At 37.8% G+C, this 17,763-nt stretch overlaps 1 protein-coding gene across 3 annotated transcripts in view; it reads right to left on the reverse strand.

Moving 5' to 3' along the window:
• ATG10 (autophagy related 10) overlaps positions 1-17,763 on the reverse strand; it is a 262,614-nt gene that overhangs the window by 204,663 nt on the left and 40,188 nt on the right. The gene's annotated exons all lie outside the window — the stretch shown is intronic.

The raw sequence follows: 17,763 nt of genomic DNA on the forward strand, positions 1-17,763 counted from the left end.
TAAAGCTCTTATACTGATGCCCTCTCCTTCTGTATCTTCCGTCAGAACTCCTGCTTCCCATAGTGTGACACTAGCAGCTTGCCTCTGCATCAAGGCAGGGCCTGTGTCAAAGCCCGGTGGACACAATGAAACAGCAGAAGGAGCAGAAGCTCACCTCTTCACCGCACACTTATGCTACAAATCTTAGAGGGCCTTCCCTCATTTCCATGAGTTAATCATGTTATCTACCTGCTGTGTTCCCAGTCTTCGATTTAGAAACGAGCCAGCTGAACTGACAATCATGTATCTAACAGAATCTTAACCTAAAATCTATATTCATTAAGTTTTCATTTCATATAATAAGGGGACAGATTGGTATCCTTCAAGAATTTTTGCATTTATCTGTTTCTTTGGTCTTCTGGCCGTGATAGAATTCTTAAGCAACTAGAAAACAAAACCAAATAAATATGAAATTGGGGTTTTCAGGTATTGGACACAGGCAGTGTAGGACGGTGATCTCTGAGGAAAAGGAAATAGGCAAGGTGAGCTCTGTAAGTTCCCAACTCGCTGCTTGAAGAAAGCATTTAAAGAAAATGACTAAAATGGCAAATGATTTCATTGTTTGCTTAAATAATCTAAAAGAATCAACAGAAAAAGTAGTAAAATAAATAAGAGAGTTTCAGAGAGTGGCCAGAAAAAAAAAATCAACATATAAAAATCAGTAACTTTACAAATGTAGCAATAATCAGTTAAAATCATAAAGATAAATAAAATACTATTCCTAATATGAATACAAACTGTCAAACATCCAGGAAAATACCAAACCAAAATATCAGGAAAAAATCATCATGTCAAGAAAACTCTACAACTGTATTAGAGGACATGAAAATAAACCCAAAAAGTTTTCTTATGAAACCTGTAAAGCAATTTTAAAATTAATTTTAAAAGAAAATTTATGGGGTAATTATTTTTTTAAATAAATGAATGATAGGATTATCAGATATCAAAACCAACTAAAGAGCACTAGTACTAATTAAAATCTATGTTATTATGGCAGAAGAAAAATAGATCAGAATTAGAGAATGGAGTCTAGAAGTAGACACAATTATATGTTGAAATTTAAATATGATAAAAAAAGAATTTAGATCATAGATGGAAGAATGCCCTGGTCAATAATGAAATGAAGTCAACTGATTCACCATTAAATAATATAAACTATATTACCACATCTCACAGTCTCCAAATGAATTCTAGATGGATTAAAGCCCTAAACATAAAAAATAAAATAATAAAGGTCTAGAGGAAAATCGGAGAAGGCAATGGCACTCCACTCCAGTACTCTTGCCTGGAAAATCCCATGGACGGAGGAGCCTGGTAGGCTGAAGTCCATGGGGTCACTAAGTCGGGCACGACTGAGCGATTTCACTTTCACTTTTCAATTTCATGCATTGGAGAAGGAAATGGCAACCCACTCCAGTGTTCCTGCCTGGAGAATCCCAGGGACAGAGGAGCCTAGTGGGCTGCCGTCTATGGGGTTGTACAGAGTCGGACACGACTGATGCAACTTAGCAGCAGCAGCAGAGGAAAATACAAGAGAATATTTTCTTAATTTGTAGTTAGAAAAGATTTCCTGAACAAAATACCAACCTAGAAAACATAAAGCAAAAGACTGGCAGATTTATTAAATATTAAAAACTCCTGTTTGACAAATGATACTATTAACAAAGTTAAAAGAGAAGTGACAGTCTGGGAAAAAATATTTGCAATACATATAGGAAATGAAGGATTGATAGTCATAATACAGAAGTTACTCCTACAAATCACAATTACAATGATAAACAACTACAGTAAAATAGACAAAGGGCATAAACAAGAAATTCCTAGAAGCACTATGACCAATAAGCATGTAAAAATATGTTCAATACCAAGGTAATGAGGAAAATGCAAATTGAAACAATATATCATTTTTCATCTTTTAGACTGAAAAACTTTAAAAGATCAGTAATACCTAATTTCATAGAGAGTATGAGAAAGTGGGCATATACTTATTGATACGAATAACTGCTCCAGTCAGGAGAGAAATTTTGTCTGTTTTCTCATTTACTCATTTATTCATTCAATAAATATTAGCACCTAGGTCATATAATGTGGTGGGCTAGGACCTTGAAATACAGCAGTGAACCAAACAGACAGAAGTTCTTGCCCTCAGGCAGCGTGCATTCTAGAGGAAAAGATGCAGGTCAGAGAAGGTAACAACTGAATATGTAGAACAGGTGATTTTAATGTGAGAAAAATAAATAAATAATAGTAAAGGGGTTTGGAAGTGACAAGGTTAGGAAGATGCTATTTTACATAGGGTGGAGGACAAATAGGAAGACTCACGGATAAGGTGAGGGATGATCTGACTTGAAGTAGGGAATAGTCATAAAGCTACCTTTATGAACACACTGCTGCTGCTGCTAAGTTGCTTCAGTCGTGTCTGACTCTGTGCGACCCCATAGACGGCAGCCCATCAGGCTCCGCCATCCCTGGGATTCTCCAGGCAAGAATACTGAAATGGGTTGCCATTTCCTTCTCCAATGCATGAAAGTGAAAAGTTAAAGTGAAGTCGCTTAGTCGTGTCTGACTCTTTGCGACTCCATGGACTGCAGCCCACCATGCTCCTCTGTCCATGGGATTTTCCAGGCAAGAGTACTGGAGTGGGGTGCCATTGCCTTCTCCGTGAAACCTCACACTCTCTCTCAACTCCCGGTCTAGTGAACACACTAGACAGTGGGAATGAGATGCACCAAGACTCCATGGTGGAAAACAGCAGGAATAGTATATGACTGGAGAAGGGAAAATGGAAAGGAGAATGATGGCATTTAAGACTATAGAGAGGAAAGGGGTGGGAACCATTTAGGCCATGGAAGTCATGGTCAAACGCTCAGATTTTACTCTGACAAAAGCTGGAAGTCACTGGAAGATTCTGAGCCACAGAGTGATATGATACTACTCGCATTTTAAAAAGATCACTCTAGCTGCTGTTTAGAGACCAGATTCCTAATGGGCACTAGTTAGGAAGCTATTGCAATGTGTGTATATGCTCAGTTGCTCAGGTATGTCTGACTCTTTGCAGCCCCATGGACTGTAGTCTGCCAGGCTCCTCTGTCCATGGGATTCTCCACACAAGAATGCTGGAGTGGGTTGCCATGCTCTCCTCCAGGAGATCTTCCCAACCTGGGGATTGAACCCACATCTCTTGCATTGGCAGGTGGACTCTTTACCAGGAGCACCACGGAGGCCAGGTGAGAAACCTTGGCAGCCTGGGCTACAGTGGCACAGTGGAAGTGGTAAGAAGTGGTTGATTATGGATAAATTTTGAAGATAATAGGATTTATTAATGGATTAAAAATAGAATTGTAAGAGAAAGAGAGATGTCAAAGGGGACTCTAGATTCTTGTTCCAAGCAACTAGAAGCTAATATTTCCTGAGATAGGGAAATATGTGGAAGAAGTAGGTTATGAGGGAGATGGGAAAGGTTAAGTAAAAATGAGTTAAATGTGCTGCCTCATAGACACTCAAATGGAATGTCAGTTTGCTGGATATAAACGTTTGAGGTTCAGGGACATGATAGGTGCTAAAAATACAATTTCAAGAATCATCAATACATATATAGTATTTACAGCTAAGGAGGTGGGTGAGATCTCCTCAAGAGAGAGTCTAACTGTTGAAGAGAAGTCCCAAGATTGAGTCCTGGGGTACTCCAGAGTTGAGCTATTAGGAGAAGAGGAGGAAGCAGCAGAGGAAGCCACTGAGGAATCCTTGAGAGGTAGAAGGAAACCACAAGCTCGGCGTCTCAAATGCCAAAGAATAGTTCAAGAAGTCTGTTCTACACAAATAAGAATAAGTACACATAAAAATTGTTTTGCATGGATATTTATTAAAGTATCATTTGCCATAGAAAATTAAATGTCCATAGGTAGAGGGAAGCTTAAAGTATGGTGCATCTGAACAAAAGAACAAATTATAACAACTGAAAAAAAAAGCCTGGCAGATGGAAATTATTGATGTGGAATGACCTCTGGATATTGTTTAAAAAAAAAAAAACTTTAAGAACAATCATATGGAATGACTGATTCCACATATATGGAAAAAGAAAACATATTACATATATGTTACCTGCAGAGCAAGCAGGGTAGTGTGATGACAGAAAGCCTAAGTTCCAAATAAGACTTCCTCAGATATAAATCAGAGAAGGCAATGGCACCCCACTCCAGTCCTCTTGCCTGGAAAATCCCATGGATGGAGGAGCCTGGTGGGCTGCAGTCCATGGGGTCACTAAGAGTCGGACACGACTGAGCGACTTCACTTTCACTTTTCACTTTCATGCATTGGAGAAGGAAACGGCAACCCACTCCAGTGTTCTTACCTGGAGAATCCCAGGGACGGGGAAGCCTAGTGGGCTGCCGACTATGGGGTCGCATGGAGTCGGACACGACTGAAGCGACTTAGCAGCAGCAGCAGCAGCAGATATAAATTTGGCTTGTTACTGTGGAAAAATTTAACTTTTATTGGCCTTCCTCTCTTTTATAATATCCCTCAAATGGTGGTTCTAAGGATAAAATAAATATACAAAAAAGATCAGTGTCCAGCAATAGTAATCACTCAGTAAGTGTTAGATATGACTAATGTCTTGATAGTATATGCTATAATATATAATAACCATACATATGAATGCATAGGAAGTAATTTTGAAGTTTACTCCCCAGACTGTTAACACTGGTTTTCTCTAAAGAGAACTTCAGGCCTAAAAGTTGGCAGGGAGGTAAGAGGTAGCTGAAAGGCACGTAAAACATTTTGACATATTATGTGTGTATATTACTTAAATTTTTAATAGTATACTAGTGCAGATTTTTACAAAAGTATATGTGCATTTCCTGTGAAATTTTTAAACTTTTTTTTAATTTAGAGAAGGAAAAAGAACAGTAAACATTTATGGATCTCAAAGGCTATTTACTGTCATTTTTATTCAGCTGACACCAAAAAGATAAATCAAAGAATTGGGATAATGTGAAGCAGGCAATATAACATTTTCTAGCCATTTCCAAGAAAGATACACAGACATGTGGCAATAAAAATAGAAAAGACAGAAGAGCCTGAATAAAATGAAATAAATGGAAAAGAATGAAATTGAGCAGATTCATAGAGTCTGGGTCTACCCATTTAGACAAACCTAAAGCCCTACCTATCACACTGAGAGAGGCAGACACCTAGTGTCTCCTGACACATTTCCAGTGACACAGACAGCATGTGTCACCTTCTATTAACCAGATATAGTCCTCACTGGTCCTACTTGTCTCATCCGAAGCAATACACACTTAAGACTCTCTCTTCACTAAGACTGACTCTTGGCTACATATTGTGGCCCTACTGTCTTGTCTGGGCCAGTCCAGCCCTGCCCCACGTGGGCAGGGAGAGTATTCCAAACCATAGGTTGCTACAGTTGCTCCGAGTCTAAAGCAAATACAGCTAAGACTCTTTCCATTTAATGACGCCAACAGGTAGAAAGGTTTAGACAATGTGGATGTACAACTGCGTGACTTCTGACTTTGACTAAATTCTGCTTGGAGAAACAACAGGTATTTGCAGGAGACAAATTCTAAGGCACATTCCATGTAGACTCAACTTAACTCTTGCACATAACTCATTTTTCTTCACCTCCTTCTTTGTCTTCAGTGTAAACCCTTCACCAGCTCCTTCTCAGACCTTCCCAAGGTAGAGCTCACTGCTTCGTGTATGGCTCTGCTTCTAATTACTATTTACTGCATTTGCATGTGTTTTTTTCTCATTATAATGTCATTAGAATGCAAGGGAGCCTGGTTGCCAAGGCAACCAGGAGTGGTGAATGCACGGCACAGCCTTTAATGAAAACTTAACCCTACTTCGTTTAATTCCCACTGTGTTTTTTGGCTCACTTCACTTTTGTGGTTTCAAGAATGGAAATATCCTGCAGTTACGCCTTCTTATGCAGTGCTGCTCCAAGGTCTTGGGAGCATTTGTGTTGCCCTGAACATTCTAACAACACTTTATACGTCTCATAACTAACCTTGAAAACTTCCTCTGATAACAATAAATTCTCCTTCTGATCGACAGCGCTCACTCGACACAGTTCTTTGAATATCTTAAATAGTTTATCTTTCTCCAGACTAAATATTCTCAGGTTTTTCAAATTCATTATGTTGTCTGCAGTCCTTATTCACCTAATGGCCCACCCCTGAAAGCATTCTAAATTATTCTACTCCTTCTATAGCATCCTGCCAATCCGGTAACCTTCTCAAAACAACACAGATTAATTTGACATGACTTCTTTTTAGCCAGCCTACAAAGGTATGCTTATCAAAGTTAGGTATAATAATAATAACAGCTATCAGATGATCAAATCAAGACTTAAATTAAAAAAAAAAATCTCAGTGAGGTAAAAATAAGATGATACTTAGCATGAATAAAAGCAAAATCCTAAAACTAGGCTCAAAAATCCAGCTACACAAGTACAGGAGCTTTTGCTAAACAGCAAACACAAGAGATATAGGTGCCTTCAGGTTCAATAGGAGCCAAAGTGTGACAAGCTGTCATGAAGGGATTTCTTAGAACTCAGTTTGTAATTCTTATACTTGCAGGATAAGGTAAGGAGAACAAGGTCAATAATACTGCAGAACTGTTTTAAGAAAGTAAATCTTGTATGAACCACCAACTAATGACTACAAAAATCGATTGTTTTCTGGTATCACTACCTTTCATATTACGAAGAAAGACAGAATTCGTGGGGTCAGCCACTGAAGGAAGGCAGCCTGAGGAGTTAGAAACAACAGGAACTGAGCTCTCACTTCTGAGGGAGCAGACTCGAAGAGGGGACCAGTGTGAATGCTATTGTCCAACAAAGCCAGTGGCAATGATAATAATGTTCTTTGTGCCGTCCAAAATGGTAGGCAGTAGCCACTTGATATGCAGCAAGTCCAACTAGGAAACCACGTTTTTCATTTTATTTAACTTTACTTAATTTGAATTTCAATTTGAATAACCACATTTGGTTAGTGGCCACCAGAGCTACATAAATGATGGGCTAGTACAGAGTAAAATGTTCTGATAATAATAAGATTAGACTACATTCTATAGCTTTCCCCCAAACAAGCAACCGAAGTGGGACCCAACAATATCTGATTGCAGTCTTCAGGGAGGCCCTACTATAGCATCCATTTCAGGCCACATCCTCTACAGCAAAAGGCCAGGCCATAAGAACAATCTGCCTGAGACCAGGGGTGGGAGTTTAAAAGGAGATGGGTAGACAGGATCACTACAGACTTGAGAAACAGTATGGCATGGAGTTAAGTACACAGACTTGAAAATCACACTACCTGAGTTCATGTCCCAGTTCTACCTTGAATAAGTATGACCTCAGTTTCTTCATCTATAAAGTGGGGATAATAACGAGTACCATTACCAACCAGTTTAGAAAAAAAAAACAAAACCCTGAGTTAGAACCTAACACAAAGTAATTGTCAATGAGTGTTTTTTCTAAAAAGTAGGCTTCTCCTTAAAGTGTTAACTTACTGTGATCAATCCCCATGAGTGAGTCAGAGGAGGCTAAGATAACATATTTCTCCTTGCAGGCCTTTACTCTGCTACATAATTTAGAAACTATCTGAATAGCAATTTGGCTTAACCCAGCTTAGTCTGGTTCATCAGCCTTCTGCCACCTACCCATTCTGCCATACTACTGCGGGCCCTTGTCCCTCACATCAAGAAGACATGACACTGCACTTGCCCAGCTGGTAAATATATATCCTGAACTTTTACCCTCTCTCAGTCCTTGCTTTGTACTCCATTTTCTGATAACTCTTAGATATTGACTTTGGAACCCATCATAGTTGACATTTCTGCCTCAACCTTCCTGTCATATGATTCAGTCCAGTGCTTCCTAACCCATTTCACATCATGACACATAAAAATTCATATTTGAAAAGTATAATGAACAAACAGAGGGATATTTAGTAGTGTCTACATGAAACCTGGTTAAGAAAACTTAAACGTATTTTCTTCATACTATATAATTATTATAGTCAATTCCTATTCCTACTCCCAGCACCAGGCTAATCTACTTTCTGTCTCTATATAAAGGAGTATTTATCACTTTTCTCCACATGATGGAAACTCCTTTCTCATCATTAACCAGAACTTGGATGATTCAAATCTAAACTGGACTTCAAAAGTGTCAATATCCAGTAAAACAAATAGATCTTCATTTACTTTCATCAACAAATGAAATGTGAAAATTTCTTATGATAATATGAATAAATTGTAAATACAACTGAAATCATACTCCTTAACCAATGAAGTAGCTTTTCCTTAAGTACACAAAATGTTGCTCTACTTGTCTTAATAATTATTCTTTACTATTCAAACTGTGACACTGACTAAATGGTGGTAGTTTAGTCACTAAGTCATGTCTGACTCTTGCGACCCCACGGACTGTAGCCCGCCAAGCTTCTCTGTCCATTTTCCAGGCAAGAATACTGGAGTAGGCTGCCATTTCCTTCTGCAGGCAATCTTCCCGACCCAGGGATCAAACCCAGATCTCCTGCACTGCAGGCAGATTCCTTACGGACTGAGCTACCAGGGAAACCCTTTAGCAATGCTGACTAAATACTACAAGTGAATCTTTCTTAATTCCTCATTTCCAAGGCCGAATTTTTTACTTGAATCCATAAACTTTATCAGTACATGTGAATACATTATCATGAGATCCTGGTAATTTTCTACTAATTAGGTTCATTCTTTCAGCTAATTAAGTTTTTGTTTTTTTGTTTTGCCACCCTGCATGGCTTACGAGAGTGAGAAGTCCTAATCATTGAACCACCAGGGAATTCCCTAAGTCAAATAACTATCTTTCAACAAATTTTCAAAGTAAGAATTGCTTACCAAAAAAAGTTTCAATTTTCTTTCTAGTTCATAAACTTTGACAAAACTCTTCACTGGACATTTACTGGCCTTTATTTAGTAATAAACAGTGGAAAGTCGTATTCCAATCCCATTTCTTCACATGAAGCCAAAAATAGATGTGAGTGAAGCAGCTTCAGCTACATTAGATTCTCCCTTTTGATACATCACACTATGTGAAGCTCATATACAGGCAAACTTTTACACAAAGACTTTCTCTTTGAATCATATTCTTTGAATCTCAGTGTTTTCATGACTCTTGATGTGCAACCATTATAGCTTCCTGTCGCTGCAGTCATTCTACCAGTAATACAAATTCAAGCATGTTTCCATAATACCTTATTTGTTTCATATCTTAAAGTATGAATTTACCACCTGCAATATTTCATCCTCAGTAATTTGTTTTGGTACTTCTTTACAGAGAACCAATATTCTCCCTAGCATTTCTCTTTAGGAATTCTAACTGGGCTGGAATTTGGCAGTTGCTAACATGTAGATTCATTAATCTGCAATAAAAGCTCATTTGACTTAATAATTATCTGGGTTAGTTTTGTCTTTATGCCATATGACATATCATCAATACATTTACAAATACTATCATCTGACAGTGCTACCTCTACCTCTTTTGCTTTATTTGCAAAAGTTTCCAGCCTGGCTGGTCAAATGAGGGCTTCCATCCTAGTGCAAGGCAGCTTGGCTTCAACTTTTAATGATGTGACCACTCAACTGTCTTGTTTTGATTTTTACCTTGACCTAAATACATTGAAATAGTTCATTGTTAGAAACAATCTCAAAATAGCTTTGATTTTTGCATTGCTTTTGCAAAATTTTAAAAAGTTCGTCTTTCCCTGAACAGGATGAGTTTCAAAGATGAAGTGTCAGTGCAGTTTGCTTGATATCTTGTCTTCATCTGATAACTTTTCTTTCCAGAAAGGCATTTAGGCTAAGGGGAAAAAAGTTACAGAGCACACACATCAAAGGTGGAGATAATTCTCATTTCATTACCTAATTAGTGACTTCACGGAGAAGGCAATGGCACCCCACTCCAGTACTCTTGCCTGGAAAATCCCATGGACAGCGGAGCCTGGTAGGCTGCAGTCCATGGGGTCGCTAAGAATCGGACACAGCTGAGTAACTTCACTTTCACTTTTCACTTTCATGCATTGGAGAAGGAAATGGCAACCCACTCCAGTGTTCTTGCCTGGAGAATCCCAGGGACAGGGGAGCCTGGTTGGCTTCCGTCTACAGGGTCCCACAGAGTCAGACACAATTGAAGCAACTTAGCAGCAGCAGTGACTTCAAGTTTTTTTGATACTGTATTTCTTTGTGAAACTCATTGAAAAGTAAGTATAATAGCTGTAAAATTTAAATATTCTTTAAATATTATGAAAGTGAGAGTGTTAGTCACTCAGTTGTGTCCAACTCCGTGATCCCATGGACTGTAGCTTGCCAGGATCCTTTGTCCATGGAATTCTCCAGGCAAGAATACAACAGTGTGTAGACATTCCCTTCTCCAGGGGATCTTCCTGACCCAGAGATCAACCCAGGTCTCCTGCATTGCAGGCAGATTCTTTACTGTCTTAGCCACAGAAGTCCTTAAAATATTACAATTAACTAATATATGAATAAATATTAGAAGAAATAATAGGGCCAATAGGCTTTTACAACTACATAAAATCTACTTACAGAAATAGGAAATCTATGCTAATTAAAAAGTTTTAAAAACAAACTTCATGTAAACTCAAATGAATAATCATTGCCTTTTGTTCACTCCAAAAAATTAAAACTTTGAAATATTTTAAAAGTAAATATAATGCATAAACTTGTATATGATTAAAATATTTTGACAATTTATTTTCTGAAACTAGAAAGCCTTTCAATGAGTCACCTTAATTAAATTACATTATTCTCTGAATTTTTAAAAACATTTTTTTAATTTCAAAAAACAAACATATATTATTATAAAATTCTAACAAGAAAGTGATTTTGGCTAATTATTAACACCAAAAGCAAAAACTAAGTAAAGTAAGTAAGCAAATTAAAAAGCAACAGAATTAATGTTTTATTTAGTAACAGTATGAGAAAATGATAATAAAAGTAATAAAAATGGTCATATATAAGCTCTAAGTCAGAAAAATTATAAAATGATGATGATGATGTTGATACCAAACTAAATTAAAATTAAAATTAAAATATTTACATACATTAAAAAAAATCTTAAAAGATGGAAGCAATGCAAATATCCATCAAAAGATGAATGAATAAATAAAACATAGTATATTTACAATATTATTCAGCCTTAAGAAGGAAGAAAATTATAACATATACTATAACATGAATGAACCCTGAGGACATTATGCTAAAGCAAAATAAACCAGTTGTAAAAGGGCAAATACATGATTCCACTTAAATGAGGTAGCAGTCAAGTTCATAGAAAAGAAAGTAGAATGGTGGTTCCTGGGCCTGGGTGGAAGAGGTTATTTTGTGAGTAAAGAGTTTCAGTTTACCAAAATGAAAAAGTACTGGAGAAGGGCACTAGTAATGACTGTCAACAATATGAATGTACTGAATACTACCAAAATGTACTACTTTCCAGTTGAGTTCAGTTGAGTTGCGCAGTGGTGTCCAACTCCCTGCGACCAAATGGACTGCAGCACGCCAGGCTTTCCTATCCATTGTCAGCTCCCTAAGCTTGCTTAAACTCATGTCCATCAAGTCGGTGATACCATCCAACCATCTCATCCTCTGTCGTCCCCTTCTCCTGCCTTCAATCTTTCCTAGCATCAGAGCCTTTTCCAATGAGTCATTTCTTCACATCAGGTGGCCAAAGTACTGGAGTTTCAACTTTAGCATCAGTCCTTCCAATGAATATTCAGGATTGATTTCCTTTAGGATGGACTGATTGGATCCCCTTGCAGTCAAAGAGACTCTCAAGAGTCTTCTCCAACACCACAGTTCAAAGGCATCAATTCTTTGGCGCTCAGCTTTCTTTATAGTCCAACTCTCACATCCATACATGACTACCCGAAAAACCATAGCTTTGACTAGACAGACCTTTGTCAGCAAATTAATGTCTTTGCTTTTTAATATGCTATCTAGGTTGGTCATAGCTTTTCTTCCAAGGAGCAACTGTCTTTTAATTTCATGGCTGCAGTCACCATCTACAGTGATTTTGGAGCCCCCCAAAATAAAGTCTCTCACTGTTTCCATTGTTTCCTCATCTATTTGCCATGAACTGATGGGATTGGATACCATGACCTTCATTTTTTAAATGTTGAGTTTTAAGCCAGATTTTACACTCTCCTCTTTCACTTTCATCAAGAGGCTCTTTAGTTCTTCTTCGCTTTCTGCCATAGGGGTGGTGTCATCTGCATATCTGAGGGTATTGATATTATTCCCGGCAGTCTTGATTCCAGCTTGTGCTTCATCCAGCCTGGCATTTCACATGATGTACTCTGCAAATAAGTTAAATAAGCAGGGTGACAGTATACAACCTTGACATACTGCTTTTCCTATTTGGAACCAGTCTGTTGTTCCACGTCCAGTTCTAACTGTTGCTTCTTGACCTGCATACAGATTTCTCAAGAGGCAGGTCAGGTGGTCTGGTATTCCCATCTCTTGAAGAATTTTCCACAGTTTATTGTGATCCACACAGTCAAAGGCTTTGGCATAATCAACAAAGCAGAAATAGATGTTTTTCTGGAACTCTCTTGCTTTTTTGATGATCCAGTGGATGTTGGCACTTTGATCTCTGGTTCCTCTGCCTTTTCTAAACCCAGCTTGAACATCTGGAAGTTCTCAGTTCACACATTGCTGAAGCCTGGCTTGGAGAATTTTGAGCATTACTTTGCTAGCATATGAGATGAGTGCAATTGTGCAGTAGTTTAAACATCTTTGGCATTGCCTTTCCCTGGGATTGGAATAAAAACTGACCTTTTACAGTCCTATGGCCACTGCTGAGTTTTCCAAATTTGCTGGCATATTGAGTGCAGCACTTTCACAGCATCATCTTTTAGGATTTGAAATAGCTCAACTGGAATTCCATCACCTCCACTAGGTTTGTTTGTAGTGATACTTCCTGAGGCCCACTTGACTTCGCATTCCAGGATGTCAGGCTCTAGGTGAGTGATCATACCATTGTGATTATTTGGGTCATTATCTTTTTTGTACAGTTCTGGGCCACTTAAAAATGGGTTAATATTTTTTCCCATAATTTAAAAATATTTTAATGTAAATGCTAAAAATGGTATACTTTATGTTTTATATACTTTTGTTATCACAATTTTAAGAATTTTTAAAAGCTTACTAATAAATATATCACAAGCTTATAATCAGACATACTGAAATGACTCCAGATCTAATGTCAAGGGTATGTATAATGTGATGTGGATACTATAGAGAACTTCCAGGCCACAAGTACCACAACTAAAGCTTTTCGGTCCAAAATAATTATTGAATTTATAGAGTTTACATAGGGAACTATTCAAATGGAACTCAAATATCATTTTAATTACTATAAATTTCCGAACAAGTGTACAAAACACAAGGACCGTAGTATCTTGAATTAACCCGTAACCTGTGCACGGCACAGCAATGTACATGGCATGGCAATTAGGAAGCTCTGATCTAGTAAGTCAACTTTCAGCTTTCTCCTGTATCAGTTTATCTCTCTACCAAACTCAGCATATTCTTAGACAGTCCTCTGGGTAAGTCTCATCCCAGCTCCATCAGGGATTGAGACCTACGCTTCTTGCATGCTATGCTCAGGACATCTCCCTTATGGCACACCCCATTCTCAAAGGCAGGACCCAGAGAGTGGCTACCAAAAAACTAATGCATCATAAGCAATCTTAACAGAAACAGCATTTGCAACAAGGTGAATGATATGACCTTCTAAACCCCTATTTCTATGACCTATGAACATTTTTATGACTTGAAGTTATATAACATAAATCTAAACTTTATATTCTGACTGCTTGTCCAGGTATCAGCGATGAATAAAATGCATAAAAAGAGGCATGCCTCAAAATGATTTTTAGTAGCACTAAGATACACTAAGTGAAAGTGAGAAGTAAATGAAACTTGTCAACTGATGCTCTTCCATTACTACCTCTTCTTTGTTGTCCAGGCCCACATTATATCCTATTATGGTGGTCCAAAGTTTCTGATCCATCAAAATTGCCACAAAGTACATAACTCAACTTTCTCTGTTCTTTCCTTTTTTCCCCCTAAAACCTACTGTGATTACTGGTGCGGCGGGGGGCGAGGGGGGGGGCGGGGCATGCTACAGAGCATAGGCAGAGGAACCAGAGATCAAATTGCCAACATCCGCTGGATCATTAGAAAAGCAAGAGAGTTCCAGAAAAAATATCCATTTATGCTTTCCTGAATACGCCAAAGCCTTTGATTGTGTGGATCACAACAAACTATGGAAAATTCTTATAGAGATGGGAATACCAGATCACTTTATCTGCCTCCTGAGAAATCTGTATGCAGGAAAGAAGCAACTGTTAGAACTGGACATGGAACAACAGACTGGTTCCAAATAGGAAAGGGAGTATGTCAAGGCTGTATATTGTCACCCTGCTTATTTAACTCATTTACAGAGTACATCATGCAAAATGCTGGGCTGAATGAAGCACAAGCTGGAATCAAGACTGCCAGAAAAATATCAATAACCTCAGATAAGCAGATGATACCATCCTTATGGCAGAAAAGGAAGAACAAAAGAGCCTCTTGATAAAAGTTAAATAGCAGAGTGAAAAAGTAGGCTTAAAATTCAACATTCAGAAAAGTAAGATCATGGCATCCAGTCCCATCACTTCATGACAAATAGATGGGGAAACAGTGGAAACAGTGAGAGATTTTATTTTGGGGGGCTCCAAAATCTCTGCAAATGGTGACTGCAGCCATGAAATTAAGACACTTGCTCCTTAGAAGAAAAGCTATGACCAACATAGACAGCATATTGAAAAGCAGAAACATTACTTTGCCAACAAAGGTCCGTCTAGTCTAAACTATGGTTTTTGCAGTAGTCACGTATGGATGTGAGAGTTGTACCATAAAGAAAAGCTGAGCACTGAAGAACTGATGCTTTTGAAATGTTATATTGGAGAAGACTCTTGAGAGTTCCTTGTACTGCTGCAAGGAGATCAAACCAGTCAATCCTAAAGGAAATCAGTCCTGGGTATTCATTGGAAGGACTGATGCTGAAGCTGAAACTCCAATACTTTGGCCACCTGATGTGAAGAACTGACTCTTTGGAAAGGACCCTGATGCTGGGAAAGATTGAAGGCAGGAGGAGAAGGGGACGACAGAGGATGAGATGGTTGGATGGTATCACCGACTTGATGGACATGAGTTTGAGCAAGCTCCGGGAGCTGGTGATGGACAGGGAAGCCTGGCATGCTGCAGTCCATGGGGTCACAAAGAGTCAAACACGACTGAGTGACTGAACTGAACAGAGCATACACATCTTAGTTCCCCAACCAGGGGTAGAAAGAATCTGTGACCCCTACAATGGAAACACAGAGTGTTAACCACTGGACCACGAAGAGTCCAAATCTACCCTAATCTTTAAAAATATATTTTGGCAAGGCCCTACTTCCATTTGGACACAAGATTCTAGTCAGGTTTTTCTTATTAGATTTTCTTATGAGAATATCAACACCAACTTTCACTCAATGGTCACTAGAGCATAAGGACCTGCTCTTCATAGGAATCAGAATAGCTCCACTTCAGGACTTCCCTGGTGGTACAGTGGATAAAAATCCTCCTGCTGGTGCAGAGGACTTGGGTTCAATCTCTGGCCCATGAAGATTCCACATGCTGTGGAGCAACTAAGGCTCACGAGTCACAACTACAGAGCCCATGTGTCACAACTCCTGAAGCCCATGTGCCTAGAGCCTGTGCTCCTCAACAAGAGAAGCCACCTCAATGAGAAGCCCACACACCACAACAAAGAGCAGCCCCTGCTCACTACAACTATAGAAAGCCTACATGCAACAACAAAGAGCCAGTACAACCAAAATTAAATAATATTTAAAGGATATTTCCACTTCAGGTTCCACTTTCCAGCACTTAGCTCATTAACCATTTGATGTCATCAAGCTGTTTTGTTAGGGTACGGGAATTACTTTTTATTCAAATTTTAATATCTAATGTTATATAATGGGGCAAAAGGACATAAATCAACATTTGAAAATCTCATCTTAGACCAAATGCTTTTCAAACCATCTGTGGTGAAAGATCAGGATTTTTATTTCCAATCTGTCATAGACATACTTTTGTGAAAAACACTAAAAATGAATTACCAGGAAAAAAAAATTAAATTGAAAAATCCAAAGCATACAAAATATGAGCCCCAACTAAAAAAAAGAAGAAGAAGAAGAAGAAGAACTATTTTTTAGAGTACTTTTAGGTTCACAGCAAATTTGAAATGAAGGTACAGAGATTTCCTATAAATCCCCTGCCCCCACTCATGCATAGCCTCTTCCATAATCAGTATCTTTTTTTAAAATTATATTTGACAGATATAAAATTACTCTGTCAAATTACTCACAAGTTTCTAAGTACTTGTTTTCAATTTCTTTACTTGTCTCTTGCATTGGTACCAATATAGGACCACACTGAGTAGCACTGCCTCTCTTATCCCAACCCAAATATCTACCTCCATCCTATCACCAGAGGCAAACAATCCTCCCCATAAAGATGCACGAAGATAGAGAATGCCATATGCTATGGTTATTGAGAAAGCCACTTGGGGTATATACACATCTGCCATCTATAGATTTCTAATCCATAGAAGATGATCTTTTTTCATAAGCCATTCACTAATCGAATATACTTTCAGGTTTATGAGAGTAACACAGTCTAGGTGTTTTACATGTGCCTTTCATTTTGAAACCTCTCATTTTTTTAGGGTAGTTAAAACCCATACTCTGGTTCTTGATTATTTACATAATAAAGATCTATTTAAATGCACATGCACTACACCCTCCTGAAGTCAGCAGGAGGTGAACATGAAGATCTGAGACCAAACAAAACATCTCTGTATGTGTGCAAAGCATGTTTCCATTGTGCAATTGCTTTACAAATAAGAAATAAACACTGGGTTTATAAAACTTGGAAGAAACGGTTTAATAGCTTTGACTGTTTTCCATTACAGGAAAATTTACATGCTGAAAAGTAGCAAAAACCAGTGCAAAAGAATAAACAGTGGGTGCACTTCAAGGGCTTGCCTCTTTTGAGAATCGGGAGCAAAATTGGGTTTTATTAGCTGTTTCATTAAGTTTTACTTTGAAGAAAAGCAAACAGTGAAGGCATATGTGCAATATCTGATGAAAAAGAGATTTTATTCTAAACAGTCTCTGTACAAAACTCACTAATGTAACATTAAATGTGAAGACTTGTTTAACAATTTAAGGATAATTTTACTCATTTTAGTTTATTTATAATTTCTAACACAGTTTATTTAACATATTTTAATCTTTAAATCACCATGTATACTAAACTAATACATTAAATCTGTCTTTTCAATGACATTTTGCAGTAAATATCTACAGCAACTGTTAAGGGCAATTAGTATATGAAGTTTGTACCAAATTTAACACCTAAAGCTAATACAGCTGGATACTGATAACTTGAAAAATTCATGAAAACAAAACAGTTCATCTTAATCAAACTCCTAACTATAAATGCTTTTCTTTATTACAAATAGACCTTTTAATAAAAATCTAAACATCGGTGTTACTATAATCCAATATCTAAAATCCAAGCATCTAATACTGAAATTATTAAATAAAAGCT

This window comes from Bos indicus x Bos taurus, chromosome 7 (genome assembly GCF_003369695.1).
Source record: "Bos indicus x Bos taurus breed Angus x Brahman F1 hybrid chromosome 7, Bos_hybrid_MaternalHap_v2.0, whole genome shotgun sequence".
Classification (NCBI taxonomy): domain Eukaryota; kingdom Metazoa; phylum Chordata; class Mammalia; order Artiodactyla; family Bovidae; genus Bos; species Bos indicus x Bos taurus.